This window comes from Eleutherodactylus coqui, chromosome 1 (genome assembly GCF_035609145.1).
Source record: "Eleutherodactylus coqui strain aEleCoq1 chromosome 1, aEleCoq1.hap1, whole genome shotgun sequence".
NCBI classification, from domain to species: domain Eukaryota; kingdom Metazoa; phylum Chordata; class Amphibia; order Anura; family Eleutherodactylidae; genus Eleutherodactylus; species Eleutherodactylus coqui.
The window spans coordinates 250,557,873-250,582,187 of NC_089837.1; positions in this window are offsets into that span (position 1 = coordinate 250,557,873).

The window sequence follows — 24,315 nt, forward strand, 5'->3', positions numbered from 1 at the left end:
ACCCACCAGCGGTACATAAATAAATCCCATTGCAGTGCCCTGCACAGCTGAGCTAACGTCAGGTTAAATACAGGTGGGCTTCGGCCCACACTGCATGCCCCAGTCAGACTGCGGTTTTTTATAAGTAGACACAGGCAGGTACAACTCCCTTATGTGAATTGCGTGTGCACCCACAGCACGGGTGGGTCCTAGGAAGCCACCGGCGGTACATAAATAAATCACATTGCAGTGCCCTGGACAGCAGAGCTAACGTCACATTAAATACAGTTGGGCTTCGGCCGACAATGCATGCCCTAGTCAGTCTGGGTTAGTTTTTTTTGGGCCATGTACGTTGAACACCGCAATGGGAACACTTAATGCAACCCATAGTATGCACAGACCCCTGTAATACTCCTGTAGCAGAAGTCTAGTTATGTTGCAGAAGTCTAGGGAGACCCTATTAACACTTCTGTAGTAATAGTATAGACGGAACCCAGTAACATTTCAGTAGCAGCAGTATAGGCAGAGCCCAGTATCAGTTACATTTCAGTAGTAACAGTATCGACAGACCCCTGTAACATTTCCATTACAGCAGTATAGGCAGAGCCCAGTATTAGTAGGATTTCAGTAGTAAGAGTATAGACAAATAGACAACACCTATGTGGAAAAGCTAGTATTTTCTGAGACAAGAGAGGGGCATTTGATTGCAATGAAAAGGATATTCAAGGTACTGAAAGTCTGCACTCCTCCTCATCTCAAGCTGAAATATCTTTCATTCATATGTTTTCTGTTGTCCATTTCAAAGTGTTAGCAAATAGCAATCCAAGTTTCCGGCTACTACCACGGAGCTTTCTTAGGAATTACCAAAGATGATCACAAGTAAAGGCCTCATCATCGGTCAGTCCAAAATCATTCAGGGAGTATGTGGTTCTCAGCTGGCCTGCTTCCACCAAGGATTGGTGCCTGCTGCTACTCTGTCCCTTGCCCTGCAGGGATGCTGTGTTTTATAGTCACCTGTATTCCGACCTCAGCTGTATGCTTATCTTTGGACTTAGCAGTATCAACAAGTTGGAAGCCACCATTGCTCTACCAGTTGGCTGAAAGCTTCAGCTAGGGATAACGGACTACTACCGCGGTTTTGTTTAGTTGGTTTTCGGAATGTGGCCAGGATGAAGTTGTGGAGTGTGGACCTATTAGCGCTGTTTTATTTAGTTGGTTTTCGGAATGTGGCCAGGATTAAGTGGGCCGTGGCTGGGGTGGGGTGGTGGGGGGCTTTCTTATTGTGTCGTTTGAGGTGAAATTCTTGGACTGCCGCCAGACGGACCACTGCAAGAGCATTTGCTAAGAATGTTTTCATTGTTGGAGGAGGAGGAGGGGTATGTTTTTGAGGCAGTACGTGTCCTGTCCACGTGTCCGTGGTTATATGCACCTTCCCAGTAACCGCGTTGCTGAAAAATTGCCGTGCCTGGAGACCTAGTAGCGCGGCCTCGCCGCCATCATGTCTTTGGGAAGCCTCCGTTTCTACAACCCTGTAACATAGCAGTAGCAGCAGTATAGGCAGAGCCCAGAATTAGTAACATTTCAGTGGTAAGAGTATGGACAGACCCCAGTAACATTTCATTTGCAGCAGTATAGGGAGAGCCCAGTATTAGTAACATTTCAGTAGTAGCAGTACAGACAGGCCCCAGTAACATTTCAGTAGCATCAGTAGGGACAGACTCCAGTAGCGTTTCATTGGCAGTAGTAGAGACAGACCCCAGTAACATTTCATTTGCAGCAGTATAGACAGACCCCAGTAACATTTCAGTAGTATAAGTATAGACAGACCCCAGTAACAGTTCAGTAGTAACAGTAGGACAGACCCCAGTAACATTTCATTTGCAGCAGAATAGACAGACACCAGTAAAATTTCATTTGCAGCTCTATAGACAGACCCCTGTAACATTTCAGTAGTATAAGTTTAGACAGACCCCAGTAATAGTTCAGTACTAACAGTAGGGAGAGACCCCAGTAACATTTCATTGGCAGCAGTAGGACAGACCCCAGTAACATTTCAGTAGCAACAGTATAGAGAGACCCCTGTAACATTTACGTAGAAGCAGTATAGGGAGAGCCCAGTATTAGTAACATTTCAGTAGTAGCAGTATAGACAGGCCCCAGTACCATTTCCGTAGAAGCTGTATGGGCAGAGCTCAGTATTAGTAACATTTCAGTAAAGCAGTACAAACAGGCCCCAGTAACATTTCCGTAGAAGCAGTATGGACAAAGCAGCAGATTAACATTTCCGTTGCAGCAGTATAGGGAGAGCACAGTTTTTTCAACATTTCAGTAGTAGCAGTACAGACAGGCCCCAGTAACATTTACGTAGAAGCAGTATAGGCAAAGCAGCAGATTAACATTTCCGTTGCAGCAGTATAGGGAGAGCCCAGTATTAGTTACATTTCAGTAGTAGCAGTATAGACAGACCCCAGTAACATTTACATAGAAGCAGTATAGGGAGAGCCCAGTATTTGTAACATTTCAGTAGTAGCAGTATAGCCAGACCCCAGTAACATTTACGTAGAAGCAGTATAGGGAGAGCCCAGTATTAGTAACATTTCAGTAGTAGCAGTATAGACAGGCCCCAGTAACATTTCCGTGGAAGCAGTTTGGGCAAAGCAGCAGATTAACATTTCCGTTGCAGCAGTATAGGGAGAGCACAGTATTTTTAACATTTCAGTAGTAGCAGTATAGACAGACCCCAGTAACAATTCCGTAGAAACAGTATGGGCAGAGCCCAGTATTAGTTACATTTCAGTAGTAGCAGTATAGACAGGCCCCAGTAACATTTCCGTAGAAGCAGTATAGGCAAAGCAGCAGATTAACATTTCTGTTGCAGCAGTATTGGGAGAGCACAGTATTTTTAACATTTCATTAGTAGCAGAATAGACAGGCCCCAGTAACATTTCCGTAGAAGCAGTATGGGCTGAGCCCAGTATTAGTTACATTTCAGTAGTAGCAGTATAGACAGGCCCCAGTAACATTTCCATAGAAGCAGTATGGGCAGAGCCCAGTATTAGTAACATTACAGTAGTAACAGTATACACAAACCAAGGTAACATTTCAGGAGCAGAAGTATCGGCAGACCGAAGTTACATTTCTATTGCTGAAGTATAGTCAGACCCCTCTAGCATTACTGTGGCAGAAGTGTAGGTAGGCAGAACAGAGTTACATTTCTGTAGCAAAAGTGTAGGCCAACCCCAGACACATTGGTGTACCATGAGTGCAGGTGAAGCCCATAAAAATTACTTGGATTACATTGTAGGCGAGGGCCCAAAAAATTGGTGTACTGACAGTACAAATGTATCGCAGAAAAACTGCCCATGCCCAACCCAGAGGGCAGGTGAAACCCATTAATCGCTTAGCTTACTGTGGCTTAATTTTTAACTAGGCCTGGAGGCAGCCCAGTTAAAATAAAAATTGGTTCAGGTGGAAGTTTCAATGCTTTAATGAGAATTGAAACGTATAAATATTGTTTAGAAAAGCTATATGAGCCTTTTGGGCCACAGAAAAATTGCCTGTTCAGGGTGACTACGTGAGGTTTCAGGAGGAGGAGCAGGAGGAGGACGACGAATATCATACACAGATTGACAAAGGTAAAGTTCCCCATTTTTTACGGTGATAGAGAACAATGCTTGCATCCGCGGTTGCAGCGAAAATAATCTTTAGGTACCGCTGCTGCCCGCTGGTGGAGAAGAGAAGTTTGGGGAAATTCAGGCTTTGTTCATCTTTATGAGTGTCAGTTGACAGGTGGGTACGCTTGTCCGTGATGATTCCCCCAGCTGCACTAAACACCCTCTCTCACAAGATGCTAGCCGCAGGGCAAGCAAGCACCTCCAGGGCATACAGCACGAGTTCGTGCCACGTGTCCAGCTTTGACACCCAGTAGTTGTACAGAGCAGCGGCGTCATGGAGGACTGTCGTACGATCGGCTACGTACTCCCTCACCATTCTTGTACAGTGCTCCCTCCGCCTTAGCCTTGACTGGGGAGTGGTGACACAGTCTTGCTGGGGAGCCATAAAGCTGGCAAAGGCCTTGGAGAGTGTTCCCCTGCCTCGGAACTGCGCCTTCTGCCACTAGTGCTGTCGGATGGGAAGTTTACCATCAGTTTGTCCACCAGGGCCCTGTGGTATTGCAACACTCTCGAACCCCTTTCCTCTTCGGGAATGAGAGTGGAAAGGTTCTCCTTATACCGTAGGTCGAGCAGTGTGTACACCCAGTAATCTGTAGTGGCCAGAATGCGTGTAACGCGAGGGTCACGAGAAAGGCATCCTAACATGAAGTCAGCCATGTGTGCCAGGGTACCTGTACGCAACACATGGCTGTCCTTACTAGGAAGATCACTTTGAGGATCCTCCTCCTCCTCCATAGGCCATACACGCTTAATGGATGAGAGGCAAGCAGCATGGGTACCCTCTGCAGTGGGCCCAGCTGTCTCTTCCCCCTCCTACTCCTCAGGCTCCTCCCCCTCCTCCTCCTCCTCCTCAACGCGCTGAGATATAGACATCAGGGTGCTCTGACTATCCAGCGACATACTGTCTTCCTCCGCCTCCGTTTCCGACCGTAAAGCGTCTGCCTTTATGCTTTGCAGGCAACTTCTCAAGAGGCATAGCAGGGGAATGGTGACGCTAATGATTGCAGCATCGCCGCTCACCATCTTGGTAGACTCTTCAAAGTTTCCAAGGACCTGGCAGATATCTGCCATCCCGGCCCACTCCTCTGTAAAGAATTGAGGAGGCTGACTCCCACTACGCCGCCCATGTTGGAGTTGGTATTCCACTATTGCTCTACGCTGCTCATACAGCCTGGCCAATATGTGGAGCGTAGAGTTCCACCGTGTGGGCACGTTGCAAAGCAGTCGGTGCACTGGCAGATTAAAGCGATGTTGCAGGGTCCGCAGGGTGGCAGCGTCCGTGTTGGACTTGCGGAAATGTGCGCTGACCCACCACACCTTGCCGAGGAGGTTTGACCAGTGTGGGTAGCCTTTCAGAAACCGTTGAATCACCAAATTGAAGACGTGGGCCAGGCATGGCACGTACGTGAGGCTGCCGAGCTGCAGAGCCGCCACCAGGTTACGGCCATTGTCACAAGCAACCATGCCCGGTTGGAGGCTCAGCAGCGAAAGCCAGCAGTCGGTCTGCTCTGTCAAACCGTGCAACAGTTCGTGGGCCATGTGCCTCTTCTCTCCTAAGCTGAGTAGTTTCAGCACGGCCTGCTGACGCTTGCCCACCGCAGTGCTGCCGCGCGACAACGACTGCTGGCGACATGCTGCTGCTGACACATCTTGATTGCGAGGTAGAGGTTGCGTTAGAGGAGGAAGGTTTAGTGAAGGTGGCATACACCGCCGCAGATACCAGCACCGATCAGGGGCCCGCAATTCTGGGGGTGGGTAGGACGTGAGCGGTCCCAGGCTCTGACTCGGTCCAAGCCGTCACTAAATTCACCCAATGTGCCGTCAGGGAGATATAGTGGCCCTGCCCGCCTGTGCTTGTCCACCTGTCCATTCTTAAGTGGACCTTCCCAGTAACCGCGTCGGTGAAGGCGCGTACAATGTTGCGGGAGACGTGGTCGTGCAGGGCTGAGACGGGGGACAGAGTAGCGCGGGGCCGCCACCATCATGTTTTGGAAAGCCTCAGTTTCCACAAGCCTGTACGGCAGCATCTCCAGGCTGATCAATTTGGCTATGTGCACGTTTACAGCTTGAGCATGCGGGTGCGTGGCGGCGTATTTGCGCTTTCACTCCAACCCTTCTGCGCTGCGCTGAGAGACATAGCTGGATGAGGCCGAGGGTAGCAGAGGTGAGGGTGTGGGTGCAGGCCGGGAGGCGCTCGTGCCTGTGTCCTGAGAGGGGGGTTGGATCTCAGTGGCAGGTTGGGGCACAGGGGGAGAGGCAGTGGTGCAACCCGGAGGCAGTGAACAGCCTTCGTCCCACCTCGTGGGGTGCTTGGCCATTATATGCCTGCGCATGCTGGTGGTGGTGAGGCTGGTAGTGGTGGCGCCCCGGCTGATCTTGGCGCGACAAAGGTTGCACACCACTGTTCGTCCATTGTCCGCGCTCTTAGCGAAAAACTGCCATACCTTTGAGCACCTTGGCCTCTGCAGGGTGGCTTGGCGCGAGGGGGTGCTTTGGGAATCCGTTGGGGGATTATTCGCTCTGGCCCTGCCTCTACCACTGGCCACCCCACTGCCTCTTCCAACCTGTCCTGCGGCTGCACTTGCCTCCCCCTCTGAAGACCTTTCCTCAGTTGGCTTGTCAAACCAGGTGGGGTCAGTCACCTCATCGTCCAGCGGCTCTTCCTCCGAATCCTCTGTGCGCTCCTCCCTCGGACTTACTGCCCTTACTACTGCCTCACTGATAGACAACTGTGTCTCATCATAATCATCAACCTCCTCACCCACTGAAAGCTCTAGTGACAGGTGCCGGAAGTCCTCAGCCTCATCACTCGGACCCCGGGAACTTTCCAAAGGTTGGGCATCGGTCACGACAAACTCCTCAGGTGGGAGAGGAACCATTTTTCCCAGTCATTTCCTGGGAGTCTGCCTGCTCATCCAAATGTGTCATTTTCATGGAGTGAGGAGGCTGGGAGGAAGGAGTAGCAGCAGCGAGAGGATTCAGAGTTGCAGCAGTGGATGGCGTTGAAGACAGGTTGCTGGAGACATTGCTGGATGCACTTTCTGCCATCCACGACAGGACCTGTTCACACTGCTCATTTTGTGATAAAGGTCTACGACGTGGACCCAAAAATTGTGATATGAAGCTGGGGACCCCAGAAACTTTCCTCTCTCCTACTCCCGCAGCAGCCGGCTGTGATTCACCTGGACCAGGAACTCGGCCTATACCCATACCCTCACTTGGAACTCCACGTCCTCGCCGGCTTCCACGTCCTCTAGCCCTACCCCTACCCCTCAGCATGGTGGATTACGAATAGAGCAGACATAGAGTGGTGTTAAAAATGTTTGAATTCTTATTGGCGTGCAGTTGGACTGAGACAGCGCTTATGTATTGCAAACTGTAGCCAGGAAAAAAATAATTCAGAAGACTGCAAGCACGCCTAGCTGTGCAATATGCAATACTGATACTCCTGTGCTCACACCAGCCACGCAGTGAAATGCAGAGAGTGATCGCTAGCCGTAAGGATTTTCAGGTTTTTTTGGTAATTTTTGTGTAATGCAATGCAATGCAGGCTATATTGCGCCAATGTGAGTTTCCCTGTATGGGGGTCTGTCACCGTGCGTGCAATTTACAGCAGACACACAGCGGTGTAAAAAATGTTTAAATTCTTATTGGCATGCAGTTGGAGTGAGACAGCGCTTATGTAACACAAACTGTAGCCAGGAAAAAAATAATTCAGAAGACTGCAAGCACGCCTAGCTGTGCAATATGCAATACTGATACTCCTGAGCTCACACCAGCCACGCAGTGAAATGCAGAGAGTGACAGCTAGCTGTAAGGATTTTCTGGGTTTTTTTGGTAATTTTTGTGCAATGCAATGCAATGCAGGCTATATTGCGCCAATGTGAGTTTTCCTGTATGGGGGTCTGTCACCGTGCGTGCAGTTTACAGCAGACACACAGCGGTGTAAAAAATTTTTGAATTCTTATTGGCCTGCAGTTGGAGAGAGACAGCACAAACTGCAGCCAGGAAAAGAATTATTCGGAAGACTGCAAGCACGCCTAGCTGTGCAATAATGAGGTACTACAACTACCAGCAGCCACGGAGTTAAATGCAGATGGTCACAGATAGCCCTAAACAGGTGCTTTTTTGGGGTCCTTGTTGACAGGATTCTACAGTAGCACTGTCCCTGCCTCACCAATACTGCCCCTATACTCTGTAGAATTGGCTGCAGAATGAGAGCGCAATATTCTGCAGAGCTCAAGATGAAAGAAAAAATTTGGTGTAAAGCTGCTCATAGCAGCAACAACTGAAATTCACACAGTAAGATGTGGCCCTATGAAGGACCGTTGGGGTTCTTCTAGACAGGATTCCACACTATCACTGTCCCTGCCTCACCAATACTTCCCCTATACTCTGTAGAATTGGCTGCAGACTGAGAACGCAATAGTCTGCAGAGCCGAAGATGAAAGAAAAAATTTGGTGTAAAGCTGCTCCTAGCAGCAAAAACTGTAATTCACACGGTAAGATGTGGCCCTAAGAAGCACCATTGGGGTTCTTCTACACTACCCACTGTCCCTGCCTGACCAATACGTAGTACAGACTGCAGCCTGAGAACGCTATAGCCTGCACGTCCGATATAAAAAAAAAAATATATTGTGCAAAACTGCTCCCAGCACCCACAACAGTAGTGCACTAGGTGAGCTGTGGCCCTAAGTTGGGGTTCTTGCAGACGCTAACACTCTCCCTATAGCAGCAGCAGCGCTCTCCCAAATCTCTGCCAGTGCGTGTCTGAGGCGAGCAGCGGGCGGAAAGATTTAAATACTCGGCGGTCACCTGATCTCGCCAGCCACTCACTGCAGGGGGGTGGGATAGGGCTTGAACCTCACTGGAGGAAGTTGTAATGCCTTCCCTGCATGTCTATTGGCCAGAAAATGGCACTAACATTTCAGGGAAGTAAATGTTATTGACTCAAGTACCGCGTGGTGCTCGTCAAGAGTAACGAGCATCTCGAACTCCCTAATACTCCAATGAGTATCAAGCTCGGACGAGTATGCTCGCTCATCTTTAATAAAGACCATTATTTTATAATGATCCTCAACATGTTTAAAGCTAGAGAAGCTCAATGCTATGGCTATTTTTCAGACCAACTGAAATTATGCTATATCTGATCTTTTTCCTAACTTGCCTATGAATTTTTGATGTCAAAAACAATTAATTATTGTGCAGTATACGGATCTGACTTGTTTGAGACTGCATAAGCCGTAAATCGTATAATAAAGTTGCCCAAAAAATTTCACAATTCAATGCATAACAGATGTCAAACACTAAGGCAACCTCTAAGGCATCATTCAGACGAGCGTGTTTATGTGCATACAATTGTGCTCACATAACCACTAGTCTATTAGAACCATTGGTTCCCTATGCTGAGTTCACATGTCCATGTTTTACAGGCGTGCACACACGTGTACCTGCAAAACATAGTACATGCGTGCATGCATAGGTCCATGATTTAATCACACATGTATATATACTGTATTTCAAGGTGTACTTTGTGCATCTTTAAGAAGGTAGTATAAAGGACAAATAGTTATTTGGCCTTTAAGACTGCTATTGTCAAGATAAAAAAAATTGATGAGTCATTTTGCAAGTGAATATTATAGTTTTATGCACATAACTATATTTTTCCATGTATTTATTATATTTGAAAATGAGCTATAAAGTTAACAATATTTTCAATGTACTCAAGTAACCAATCAAAAACACTCCACAAAATGTAATATTTGACTTGAAATAGCATAACTGTTATGTTTATTAATCATGTAAAACTGCAAGGTTCATAGTGCACTAGGAGTGCATTTGGAGGAGTAATCCTAATGACAGGTGTGTCTATTAGTATAGGGTCCCATCTACATAATGTCACCTTGACATAGCTGATGGGCTCACAGATCTTGATCTCAATATCTGTTAAGAACCTTGCATCTTTACGTGGTTACTAAACATAACAGTAAGGCCTCTCCCACACAGGTGACAGTGATATCGGCACTACAAAATCGCAACAATATTGCATCAGTTTCCCATAGTTTTGTAGCATCAGTACTGCGTTTTTCTTGTGAAAAATCATGCATCGCTTCACTGCTGCCAGTAATAAAATCATATTATTTGATCACAATAAGATTATGTCTTTCCCCTAAAATAAGCCCTAGCTGAATTCCCTGGAAAAAAAGAATACTTACCTAACAGGCGCGGTCCAGTTCCTGCTATCTGGAGCTCTGCCAGGCATCCCGCAGTCCTCATTCCCCCACTTCCTGGTGGCGGCATTCAAAAATCCCGCCTTCAGGGAGCGATGGCTCTGATTGGTTCATCCACTACTACTTAGTCAATCAATCACAGTCCTCGCATTTGTTCATCGAACGCTGCATTGTTTGGCTGAGTAGCACTAGATGAACCAATCAGAGTCATCGCTTCCTGGAGGTGGAATTTTTAAATCCTGTAACAAGGAAGTGATCTTCCGTGGGCGAACGAGGACTGCAGGACACACGGCGAAGCTCCGGACAGCAACAGGAGGACCCGGACTGCTCTTGCTAGATAAGTATTCCTTTTTTGGGGGGGAATGCAGCTAGGGCTTATTTAAGGAGTAGAGAAATGCACCGCATCTCACAAAAATCGCTAGTTCGTGAGATGTGATAAACTAATAAGAGAAACATGGGCTACAAAACATCGCAAATCACAGCAGTATAGAACATGACGCTTTTTTTTTTACTTGCAACATCGCATCAGACAAAACATTGCTAATGTGAAGGAACCCATAGGAAAGCATGGGCTTCACATACATGCGATTTGTAGCACTGTCTCATTGCGAAAAAATTGCACGATTTTGTTGCCTATGTGTAAGCAGTCTTATTGAGATTTTAATTCAGTTATTAAATGTTGCAGCTGTGCTACAGCCGTATGTTTTTGCTGGTACTGTATTGTAGCAGCCATGGCATATATCCACTCTCACATTTAAATCACTTGTAGGAAGCGTTGACTGAATTTGTTTTTTCTTGCCTTTTCTATAACCATTAAATAACCCAGAAAATTTAATAACGCAGAACCTTTAACTCTCTTCCACCACAGCCAGTTTTGACTTTTTTGACTCAACCCCATTTTCAAATCTGACATGTAGCCCTTAATGTAGTAAGAATTTTCCAACACTTTTATTTAAAGGGGTTGTCCCGCGGCAAAACGTTAAATTTTGTTTCTGCCCAGTGCCCCTGTTTAGCAAAGGGCATACAATAGCCATGTATTCCTTTTAAAAAAAAATCATTTTCACTGACCTGGAGCAGCTTTTATAAACTTATAAAATATACCTTTTCAAGATGGCCACTGGTCTTCTCCCACGGTGCACCGCGGGTCTTCTCCCATGGTGCACCGCGGTTGTTCCTGCACTACGTGCGTGCTCCTAATGACGTCGGTCACGTGATCAAGTGACCAACGTCATCATGCTAGGTGTGCACCTCTCGGGTCCCCCTCTCTACTCCATAGGACTGTATGCACTGCCGATTCCAGCCACCTCATTGGCTGGTCGGCACCCCGCAGCCGCCGACCAGGCCCCCCAGCTGACACCGACCACGTCCCTCAGCTGAAGCCGACCAGGCCCCCCCAGCTGAGGCCGACCGGACCCCGCAGCCGCCGACCAGACCCTGCAGCCGCCAACCAGACCCCGCAGCCGCCAACCGGACCCTGCAGCCGCCAACCGGACCCCGCAGCCGCCAACCGGACCCAGCAACCGCCAACCGGACCCGCAGGTAAGCACCGCAAGTCCCCGGCTCCCCGGTGTAGGCCCCTGCGCCCCGAAATAGGCCCCTGCATCCCCAGGTAGGCCCCGGTGCACCCAGCTAGGCCCCGGTGCCCAACGCCGTCCCCCGACAGTGACCCCAGGGCCCCCGACAGTCCCCCCAGGGCCCCGATAGTCACCCCAGGGCCCCCGACAGTCACCGCAGGGCCCCGACAGCCACCCCAGGGCCCCCGACAGTCCCCCCAGGGCCCCCAACAGTCCCCCCCAGGGCCCCGGACAGTCACCCCAGGGCCCCGGACAGTCCCCTTAGGGCCCGACAGTCACCGCAGAGCCCCGACAGTCACCCCAGGGCCCCGGACAGTTAACCCAGAGCCCCCGACAGTCCCACCAGGGCCCTGGACAGTCACCCGAGGGCCGCCGACAGTCCCCCCATGGCCCCGACAGTCATCCCAGGGCCCCGACAATCAACCAACCCCCCCTCACTTACCTGGTGACTGCTCCAGGTAAGGCAACTGGGTCTGCTCTTCTGCTGGTCCGGTTGTCTGCTTCGGCTCCCGCTCCTGCTTCTTCTATTCTCAGACGCAAGTAGAAGAATGGCCACTCAGCGCGCTCACGCGAAGTAACAGGTCGTCTGCGCATGTGCAGACGACCTGTACCACGCGAGCACGCTGGAGAGGCGCATCCACAGGAAAGAAGAAAGCAACTGCGCAGGTGCGACTACTCCAGTGGGGAGAAGAGGACTTTGGTCGGCGCCAGGACAACAGGGACGCCAACACAGGGGGGGCCACCGTGTAGGTAAGATTATAACTTCTGTATGGCACATATTTCATGCACGATGTATATTACAAAGTGCATGTACCGTATATACCGGCGTATAAGGCGACGGGGCGTATAAGACGACCCCCCAACTTTCACCTTATACGCCGGTAATACAGTGGAGAAAAAAAAAATCATTACTCACCTCCCCCGGCGTTCTGTCGCGCTCCGGCAGGATGTCGCTCGCTCCTCGTCCCCGGCGCAGCATTGCTTTCTGAATGCGGGGCTTGAAATCCCCGCCTCCAGAAAGCTAATACACACGCCGTCAGCCAGTTACAGCCATTCAATGACATCATTGAATGGCTGTGATTGGCTAAAACACACGTGGCTTCAGCCAATCACACTATTCAATGACATCATTGAATGGGTGTGATTGCTAACACACGTGCGCCTTCAGCCAATCACAGCCATTCAATGATGTCATTGAATGGCTGTAACTGGCTGACGGCGTGTGTATTAGCTTTCTGGAGGTGGGGATTTCAAGCCCTGCATTCAGAAAGCAATGCTGCGTCGGGGACGAGGAGCGAGCGACATCCTGCCGGAGCGCGACAGAACGCCGGGGGAGGTGAGTAATGATTTTTTTTTAAATGATGGGACAACCCCTTTAACCAATTCATTCCGAGATTGTTTTTAATGATACAATACAATTTGTGTTAGCTGGAAATTTTCATCGATATATTTTGTGTTTGTTAATAGTAAAAAATAACTGAAATTTATTGAAAAATTTGAAAGAAAACAAATTTTCAAAATGTGATTTTTTTTTACTTGTTAGATAGTCATATCATAAAAATAGTATCAAGATGACGTTTATCATAGGTCTTATTTATGTTAGCATTAGAGATGAGCGAGCGTACTCGGTAAGCAATTACTCGAGCGAGCATTGCTCTTCTCGAGCAACTGCTTAGTGATCCGAGCAGGCTCAGGTGGGCTGCGGGGGCAGGGGGGAGTGGAGCGGGACGAAGAGTGAGAGAGGTCTCTCTCTTCCCCATGCTCCGCCCCGCTCTCTCTATATAAAGACGAAAGCCCTCACTGACTCACTGACTGACTTACTGACTGACTCACCACTAATTCTCCAACTTCCCGATGTCGTAGAAACATGAAATTTGGCAAGAGCATTGATTATGTCATAAGTAGGAAAAGTAAAGAGGCCCCAACTCAATTATTCAATTCTAGCGCAAAAGAATTAGCGTCCAAATTTTACGTACGTAATGTAATTCTCTTACTTCCCGATGACATAGAAACTGGAAATTTGGCTTGAGCATTGATTATGTCATAAATAGAAAAAAAGCTAATGGGTCCCAACTCGATTATTCAATTCTAAGCACAAAAGAATTAGCGTCCAAATTTTACGTACATAATCTAATTCTCTCACTTCCCGATGTCATAGAAACTTGAAATTTGGCACAAGCATTGATTATGTCATAAATAGGAAAAGTTAATGGGTCCCAACTGGATTATTCAATTCTAAGCGCAAAAAAATAGCGTCCAAATTTTACGTACGTAATCTAATTCTCTTATATCTCGATGTCATAGAAACTTGAAATTTGGCACGAGCATTGATTATGTCATAAATAGGAAAAGTTAATTGGTCCCAACTCGATTATTCAATTCTAAGCGCAAAAGAATTAGCGTCCAAATTTTACGTACGTAATCTAATTCTCTCACTTAAATTTGGCAGAGCATTGATTAATATATCATAAATTGGAAAAGTTATTAGTTCCCAACTCGATTATTCAATTCTAAGCGCAAAAGAATTAGCGTCCAAATTTTACGTATGTAATCTGATTCTCTCCCTTCGTGGTGTCATAGAAACTTGAAATTTGGCACGAGCATTGATTATGTCTTATATAGTAAAAGCTTATGGGTCCCAACTTGATTTTTCAATTCTAAGTGCAAAAGAATTAGCGTCCAAATTTTACGTACGTAATCTAATTCTCTCACTTCCTGATGTCATAGGAACTTGAAATTTGGCACGAGCATTGATTATGTCATTAATAGGAAAAGTTAATGGGTCCCAAGTCGATTATTCAATTCTAAGCGCAAAAGAATTAGCGTCCAAATTTTACGTATGTAATCTGATTCTCTCCCTTCGTGGTGTCATAGAAACTTGAAATTTGGCACGAGCATTGATTATGTCTTATATAGTAAAAGCTTATGGGTCCCAACTTGATTTTTCAATTCTAAGTGCAAAAGAATTAGCGTCCAAATTTTACGTACGTAATCTAATTCTCTCACTTCCTGATGTCATAGGAACTTGAAATTTGGCACGAGCATTGATTATGTCATTAATAGGAAAAGTTAATGGGTCCCAAGTCGATTATTCAATTCTAAGTGCAAAAGAATTAGCATCCAAATTGTATGTACGTAATCTAATTCTCTCACTTCCTGGAGTCATAGAAACTTGAAATTTGGCACAAGCATTGACTGTCTCATAAATAGAAAAAAGCTATGGGTCCCAACTCGATTATTCAATTGTAAGTGCAAAAGAATTAGTGTCCAAATTTTACGTAAGTAATCTAATTCTCTCACTTTCTGATGTTATAGAAATTTGAAATTTGGCGCGAGCATTGATTATGTCATAAATAGGAAAAGTGAATGGGTCCCAACTTGATTATTTAATAATAAATACAAAAGAATCAGCGTCCAAATTGTACGTACGTAATCTAATTCTCTCACTTCCCGATGTCATAGAAACTTGATATTTGGCACGAGCATTAATTATGTCATAAATAGGAAAAGCTAATAGGTCCCAACTCGATTATTCAATTCTAAGCACAAAAGAATTAGCGTCTAAATTTTACGGACGTAATCTAATTCTGCCCCTTCCTGATGCCATAGGAACTTGAAAATTGGCACGAGAATTGATTGTGTCATAAATAAGAAAAGTTAATAGGTCCCAACTCAATTATTCAATTCTAAGCGCAAAAGAATTAGCGTCCAAATTTTATGTACGAGATCTAATTCTCTTACTACCCGATGTCATAGAAACTTGAAATTTTTTTCACGAGCATTGATTATGTCATAAATAGGAAAGGTTAATGGGTCCCAAGTCAATTTTTTAATTCTAAGCACAAAAGAATTAGCGTCCAAATTTTACGTACGTAATCTAATTCTCTCACTTCCCGATATCATAGAAACTTGAAATTTGGCACGAGCATTGATTATGTCATATATAGGAAAAGTTATGGGTCCCAAGTCGATTATTCAATTCTAAGTGCAAAAGAATTAGCATCCAAATTGTATGTACGTAATCTAATTCTCTCACTTCCTGGAGTCATAGAAACTTGAAATTTGGCACAAGCATTGACTGTCTCATAAATAGAAAAAAGCTATGGGTCCCAACTCGATTATTCAATTGTAAGTGCAAAAGAATTAGTGTCCAAATTTTACGTAAGTAATCTAATTCTCTCACTTTCTGATGTTATAGAAATTTGAAATTTGGCGCGAGCATTGATTATGTCATAAATAGGAAAAGTGAATGGGTCCCAACTTGATTATTTAATAATAAATACAAAAGAATCAGCGTCCAAATTGTACGTACGTAATCTAATTCTCTCACTTCCCGATGTCATAGAAACTTGATATTTGGCACGAGCATTAATTATGTCATAAATAGGAAAAGCTAATAGGTCCCAACTCGATTATTCAATTCTAAGCACAAAAGAATTAGCGTCTAAATTTTACGGACGTAATCTAATTCTGCCCCTTCCTGATGCCATAGGAACTTGAAAATTGGCACGAGAATTGATTGTGTCATAAATAAGAAAAGTTAATAGGTCCCAACTCAATTATTCAATTCTAAGCGCAAAAGAATTAGCGTCCAAATTTTATGTACGAGATCTAATTCTCTTACTACCCGATGTCATAGAAACTTGAAATTTTTTTCACGAGCATTGATTATGTCATAAATAGGAAAGGTTAATGGGTCCCAAGTCAATTTTTTAATTCTAAGCACAAAAGAATTAGCGTCCAAATTTTACGTACGTAATCTAATTCTCTCACTTCCCGATATCATAGAAACTTGAAATTTGGCACGAGCATTGATTATGTCATATATAGGAAAAGTTATGGGTCCCAACTCGATTATTCAATTCTAAGCGCAAAAGAATTAGCGTCCAAATTTTACATACAGAATCTAATTCTCTCACTTCCTTATGTCATTTTATATAAAGGAAACATCACACGGTTACCTCCATGTGGTGCTTCCTGGGTAACGCAAAGAACCATGCAAAATGGTTAACATATTTCTTTCCTCGGTGTCTCTAAAGTAACCATGACTTCATGAGATTTTCCATGTGAACACCAAATAAACACCAGTACCAGCTAGTAGGAAATGAAGCTAAGCAGAGTAAATTTTAATCTAAGAAATCTCAATCTTTATGATCCTGCTTCTGCAGTTTTTACAAATATCCCACATGTGGCCCTAGTGTTCTTTTTTTTATTAAGTCACTTTTTATTCAAGATTTAACATTTAACAATGCAGACAAAACTAAATCTTGCATTTTCATAATATTAGTCAGTAGAAACGAAGACTTGCTTTTTCGGTTTCAAATATCAGAATATCCAAAAAACACCTGGTTTTGTAGAAATGCAAAACATTTTGGTGCTAGACTGGTTTCTGACTCAAGTGTGGTACCGAGTTTTATTACTATCCTATTCTGTTCATAGGAGATCGACTTAATCAAAAGAAAGATAACTTACAAGATTTATTGATACTAATTTCCTATTAGTTGAGGAGAAGAGGTGGCCCTAGTGTTCAAAGTGATTCAAACACAAGCCACAGAAGTGAAAGAGCACCTTATGTATTTTGGAACCTTCTTTTTCTGAAGATGTTTTTCAGACACTATTTCAGTGCAATACATTAGAAAGACCTCTCATAAGATCTCATTTGGGAAACTACACCCCGGAATGAATTTATCTAGGGATTTTATGAGCATTTTTCAGAAATTAATATACAGGAGATGGGAGAAAACAATTGAATTTTTCTTTAGAGTTATGCCATTTTGGTGCCCATTATATTGTGCCCTGCTTGTGGCACTGTGAATAGATAGATCTCTAATTGTTATGCCTAAAAACACCAACATCCTTTACATGACAATCTTTTGCATTGATATCACAGGTTGTTTAGCAATGAGAGATAAATGTTGGTAACATAGAGGAAACAGAGGAGGATCTATGATCCTTTTCCTGTTCTTGTAACTTTACAGATTACCACAAGATGGGCAATGTGAACTTTTATCTATAGATAACAGATGTTATTACTGCTTTATCAATCAAAGGCCATTTATTGACTCCATGACCTTCAGATTTTTCCACATACAGACTGTGGCTACAAATAAGTCCCATCAAACATATGCACCACACATACGCAAATAGACACAAATATCAATATACTTTATACATTTTACACTTACCAGGGGAGTAGTTAAAGTCTTATGGGCCTGGGTGCAAAAGTTTATCTTGGGGCTCAACAACTTCTCTTAACCCCTTAATGCAGAGGTGTAGCTTGAAGCTTCTGGGCCCCAATCCAAAACCTTTAACAGGGACCCCAACTATAATGCTTTATTCATAGTACTGGGCTCCTTATATGCAGAGGAGAGGCCCTATAGGCCCCCTCAGGCCCCTGGGCCGAGGTACAAACGCATCCCCTGCATCTCCTATAATTACGCCAGTGACACTTACTCTATTCTGCCAATACTGATTTTTAGTACAACGTCTGTTAATTGCTTGTCTAGTAAAGATTAATTCCTTAAAAAATAAGAATTATTAATTCATTATCATGTTAATTCATTACATTAGGTTTAGGGATTTGTAATTATTTTTTTGGGATAAAAAATTCATATAGGGTGAAAATTATATAAATACATCCCCATTTTATTTTTCATGCAGAAATTGGTTGGTGCGTCGACAAAGTTTTTTCATATCTTTAACACATTAACACATATCTTTTAAAGCTGAATTTGTGTGCAATTTTCGTTCATAATCATTGTTTGCTGCAAAGTTGTGTAAGGCATGCTCTGTGCTTTCAAAAAATGAATATACAACAGTATAGTAGCTATTGAAGGTGCACAGTACATATATATAATTTGTGGATGAAAGGCCAAATAATGTATGCACTCTATTTTAGCATTTTTAAGAGCGCAAGCGTTTATTGATAAAGATGATTATGGCATATATAAATTTTCACATCTATTATTTTTACATTATTTTTTGTGTTTTAACTTCTACCTATATATGAATTGATCCCCTTAAGGACATGGTCCTTTTTTTCCATTTTTTGTTTTTCCTTTCTTCTTTTAAAAAATCATAACTCTTTTATTTATCCATCAACGTAGATGTCTGAGGGCTTGTTTATTTGCAGGAGGAGTTGTATTTTTCAGTGGTACTATTTGATGTACCATATGAGGGATCAGTCACACGGGCGCATCGGAACCGGTACACAGCCGCCGATGCGCCCGTTTGACTGAGCCGTTACTGCAGAAAGAAGATGGCCTGAAGATACCTGAAGACGGACGTCTCTCTGCAGCGCTGATGAAAGAACACATGGCCGGCAATGAAGCCGGTCACATGTGTGACTGAGCCCTGATGTAGTGAGAAACTTTGAAAAAATTTCAAGTGGAGTGAAATGGAACTAAAACCGAAATTACGCCATCTTTTGGTGCGTCTGGTATTTACGGCATACACACTGCTACAAAAATGACATGATAACTTTATTCTATGGGTCAGTACGATTACTGTGATACCAAATTAATATATATTTTTTTGCTGCACTGCTTTTATTTGTTTTAAAAGACATTTAATTTTTTTAAAATAATTTTCTGCCGCTATATTCTGACCGCTATACCTTTTACATTTTTAGTTGACATAGTTGTGCGAGGGCTTGGTTTTTGCAAGACGTCCTGTTGTTTCTATTGGCTCTATTCTGGAGTACATACGACTTTTTGATCGTTTTTTTACATTTTTTTCTTGGAGACGGGGTGACCAAAAAAAAGCACAATTCTGGTGTTCCTTATTTTCTATTCGGACAACATTCACTGTGGAGGGTAAATAATGCATAACTTTGATAGATTGGACTATGGATGCAGAGATACCAAATATATATTTTTGTTTTATTATTTGGATTCTTTTATTATAGATATGGCAAAAGTTTTTTTTTTTACTTGTACTACTTTTTATATTTTTTAATAATTAGTAAAACTTTTTGTAAACTTACTTTTACTTTGTTTTTTAGTCCCCAGAGGGGACATGAACATGCAATACGTTGATTGCTCCTGCAGTATGATGTAATGCCGTTGCATACGGTGCAATCAAAGAGGTATTCTATCAAGCCACCTCAAGTGCATGTCTTGATTGGCATTCCACTATGACAGCCCAGACCTTTTAGAAGGCCCCCGGCTGCCATGACACCCGCACAGCTCCCTGCGATCTCATCACGGGGGGCTGTATGGGACCCCGGAACATCAGCCGTAGGATTTAAATGCCACTGTCAGAAGTAACAGTGGCATTTTTAAAAGGTTAACAGCACAGATGAGCCGCGCGATCACTCTTCATACATGCACTGATGCTGCAGGATGTAACTGTATGTCCTATAGCATTAAAGGGTTAAGAAAAAAAATGTATGTTTAAACTATTTTTTTCTTTATTTATGTCAGTTATATTATGTGTACATGCCTATTAACAGACAACTGCACTCATTAGGTTGCATACATTTATGAAATATATATGGCTTTGGCAGCACTCACTTTTCAAGGGATGTAATCCTAGTATGTTTAAATCCTATTTATGTGCTTGACAGCGAGTTGAGCCTGAGATTCTCACATTGCATAGCACATGGACACCCTGTGTGCTATGGAATGTGCAATACACAATACACTACATGTCCTGTTCTCATGAAAATAAGACCTGCATCAGTTTTTCTGTCTTGCCCTACGATGCAAGAGAAAAAATGCCTGTGTAAAGGAACCCATTGGAAATAATGCAATGCAAGAGTTCTGTGTATTTCCCAATTGCCCAGAACTCACGTGATTTTCTCAGCCGTATAAATAGGTCCTTAGGTTGCTGCTTAAAAAAAAAAAAAAATCTAGCTTAAAATTAGATTTTTGTATTTCTCCAACTCTTTAATTCAGTTTGTTTTATGAATCTATGTGCATGTAGATATAAGTCATAAGTTGAATCTATGACTCTGCACATGTTAAACTTTTATTACTAAAAACTATTATGTGACTAATTTTCTGCTTAGGTCGCACTTTTATAAATTTTTATTTTTAATGAAAAATTACACTTTCACATAAAAGTGTATAAAGGCGCCTGTGGGTATAAAGTGGTAAAATAAATTTTACAATGTACTGTGTCTATACTCTTGGGAAAATATAAGGTAAGGGATAGAGATGAGCGAACCTACTCGGCCACGCCCCTTTTTCGCCCGAGCGCCGCGATTTTCGAGTACTTCCGTACTCGGGCGAAAAGATTCGGGGGGCGCCGTGGGTGAGTGGGGGGTTGCAGCGGGGAGTGGGGGGGAGAGGGAGAGAGAGAGGGCTGCTACCCCCCGCTCCGCCATGCCTCCCCCCACCCCCCGGCGCCCCCTGAAGCTTTTCACTCGAGTACGGAAGTACTCGAAAATCGTGGTGCTCGATCGAGTAATTACTCGAAACGAGTACGTTCGCTCATCTCTAGTAAGGGAGTTTTAGGTCTTTTATATTCTCAATGTAAAAAAAATCAAGCACTTAGGAGTTATCAGGATTAAATGGAACTTCATATGTGTGATTGTAACGTTGATGTAAGAAAGTGATTATAAAAACCAAGCAACAGGATAATTTATTGTGGGAAACTAAACACTTGAAGGGAGGCTCTAGTATCCTGTTCTACTGCCTCTAACTTGGATGCAAGATGTGATACAGGCAGGCATGGAAGTATACAGATTCCATATGGTATCCAGCGGTATATCCATTGACATTTGCTGAAGCTGAGCCTCTAGATCAGGGATACTCATAAGCTGTTGGTTTGGCATGCTGGATAGTGCCATACATATTCTATTGCTGATAAATATGGCCACCAGACCGGCCACAAAAGTGTGACAGTGTTGTAGAAACATTCCTGTGACACCCTTGCTGTTTGTGGCCAAGATTTATCCTGCTGGAAAATGCCTATTGGAAGCCCTGCCATGAGAGGCAACACATAAGGCTGCAGGATGTCCTGAACATATCACTGAGCTGTCAATGTCTCTCTTAGCACTACTAGGGGTGTCTGGATGGTGGATAATTAAACATTTAGTGCTTTTCAGATAATCAGGCAATCCTGTCTACTGGTGGACTGTAGGAGGCGCCCTGAACCTGGTTCCCTTGTGTATATGCCATCGCACATCCACTGGTGCCAACAGCCCCTAGCAGTCAGGCCAGAATGGCCCAGGTGGTAAGAAATTCACTGTTATGACCAGCCAGCTTCTTGCATTCCAATAATGCGTCCCTTCTCAAACTCTACACAAGTGGAAGAAGAGGTCAACTACACACGAGTAGCCTCTGCGAGTCTTTTTTATAGGCCAAGGGGAAAACCACTTTTAGGATCTCAGGTGGCTAGACTGTTGATTTAATCATACCACAACTTTAATCATTTGCATATCTGCCTGAGATGTAACTGCATGCCGAGTTCTGTAGTAAAATAACAACTTCTTCTAGGCGCTGGTGTACATGCCAGTGTGAATAATCCTGGCTACCAAAAGTGCAAAATGTCTAAAAACACAGATTGCTTACTAGGCAAAGACCATGCACACAATTTTGGAAAATAAAAGAATAAAAAAATATTTTTAGACACATGTCAAGATGCTGTATATTACTGTTGTTTGATCATGCAGCAAATTAGCAAGTCCATAAGATGAGTTTAAAATCCAGACGCATGATATTGGTGCAGAACAGCAGACAGAGGCAGCTGTAGACAAAAGTGAAATATTTTACCTCATATATACAGAAAATACAGGGTAACACTGTTTTCTGAACTTTTGTTGTGCAGGATTGGTGGTTCCAGGGTTCCTTGTGTGCCAGATGTCCTAGTTAAGTACTTAATCACATCCTTCTGTTAATAATGTTTTAAATCTCCCCGATGAGTGCTTGATTTACATTAAGAATCATTTGATAGCAAGGAAAAAGCCTACTTTATGCATGGTGATTGTCAAATGGCCATTGTGCGTGACTTTGTTGGTCCATTGCCACTGGCAAGAGATGAATATTGTGAAGAATATAGCAGTGATAGATGCCTATTTCAAAATAGGTTTAAGCCAAAAAAAGCTAAGATTTCTACAAGATGCTGCTCAAGTAGAAATATCTCTTGGGAGAGTAAAAAGATCAAACTGAAAAAGTTTTTAATCAGCTCAAATTTGGTTTGGATGCTGATATAAAAGTGAAAAAGAGCTTTAGGGACCTAGTAACTCAGCTCTGTTATGGAATGAAAAAATATTGTAGCTCATCTATTTAAATCATCAAAAGTGTTACAAGCAAAATATGTAGGTTTCAATTGATATGAGTAAAAGTCTGCAAGATAGAAATGAATTAGCTGGATGCAATGGTTCTAGCGTAATAGTGTCATGGAGCTTCAGCTGCCCACTAGGAGTCAGTGCTGGTCCATCAGGACGTCATAGCAGGACGTCCAGAGTAACGCCACAGCATCAGTGCCAGTCCACATAATGCACCTGGTGGTGCTGATACATAATCAATAACTGTGTAATGCTGTGGGAGAAAATTTCTCCTCAGCGGTGTAGTTCTTTGATAGGTAGGCTGGCTGCCTGTTATTCCACACAGTCTATCAGGTGTTTCTGTGAAGTTTTTAAACCAGCCCTGGTATTATTTTTACTATTTCCTGATCAGTCTCTGTTTGGAAGCCTGATAGTCTTACCTTACTATGGACATGATGTGCACTTGTACTTACATATCTTGTTGCCTGCTGTCCTTGACATCCTGGGAGTTGTAGCTGAAGATAGATTGCTATGAAATATTTGCTAGGAGCTGAGGTTCACTGTACGCACAAAATGTAATGTTCTTTTCCCCTACACTTTCCCCTTAGAATTACTGTTTTTATGCTAAAGGCTGCATAATGCAATGAAATAAGTATGTTGGAATGACAGTATACATCATTGTCACCATTTCAATGTAACTTTGCCTTGTCAGCTTTGACCCACATTCCGATGGCCTCCAGCTGTTGGTTTTTACCATCCAGGATCCTATCTACCTTTAAGAGTCCTGAAGCAATAATCTTTCTTCCCCACGCTGCCACACATCTTGAAACTACTGGACCACAATGCAGTCTGCTAGTCTGCATGCCACATGTATTCAACAACAAAAGAGGGTAAGTCTTTCATAGTGTCTCATTTATATCAAAATTGCATCAAATTGCATTCAAATATATTTCTCATGGATTTTCTATCTCCCATTTATTTCAATAAGCAAATTCAGCCAATTTTCAAGAAATGACATATTTCTTTTTTCACCTCTTAGAAATCAATTATGTGTGCAAAAGGAAATGAGCTGCATAAACTGATGGTGCGGATCCTCATTGAATGCAATGGAATGCATAAAACATGTGGATTCCAATGCAGAATTAGGCTGGGAGACTGCATTGGAATTTGTATAAAAAACTGTGGGCCTTGTCTGACCTCGGAAACATTATGATTTAAGGCTGTACAGCTCCGATGTTGGAATACATCCGTCGGGGTACTCTTACTGTATATTGGCAGCCTGTCTGCTATCGGAGCCTATCCAATGTGTCACCTCAATCAGTACTGGTTTTAGCCAGCATATAGTGCCGTTGTATACCGGCAGAAAAAGAGTAAGCCCTCTAGGAAAACCAGGATACAAATTGGATTGGAAAGAGTTAATAAATCTTTCTAATTTTGTGTATTGTTTTCTAACTTAATACATGTGAAATGTTCTTTACAAAGTGGGACAAAATTCTGGCCCAACTTGTGCTAAAAAAATAGCCTTACATGCCTTGTACCACATAGATTGTGAGTTTTATAATAATAATAATCTTTATTTGTATAGCGCCAACTTATTCCGCAGCGCTTAGTTTTAGAGACTTTCTACACATCGCTGGACTAGAGCC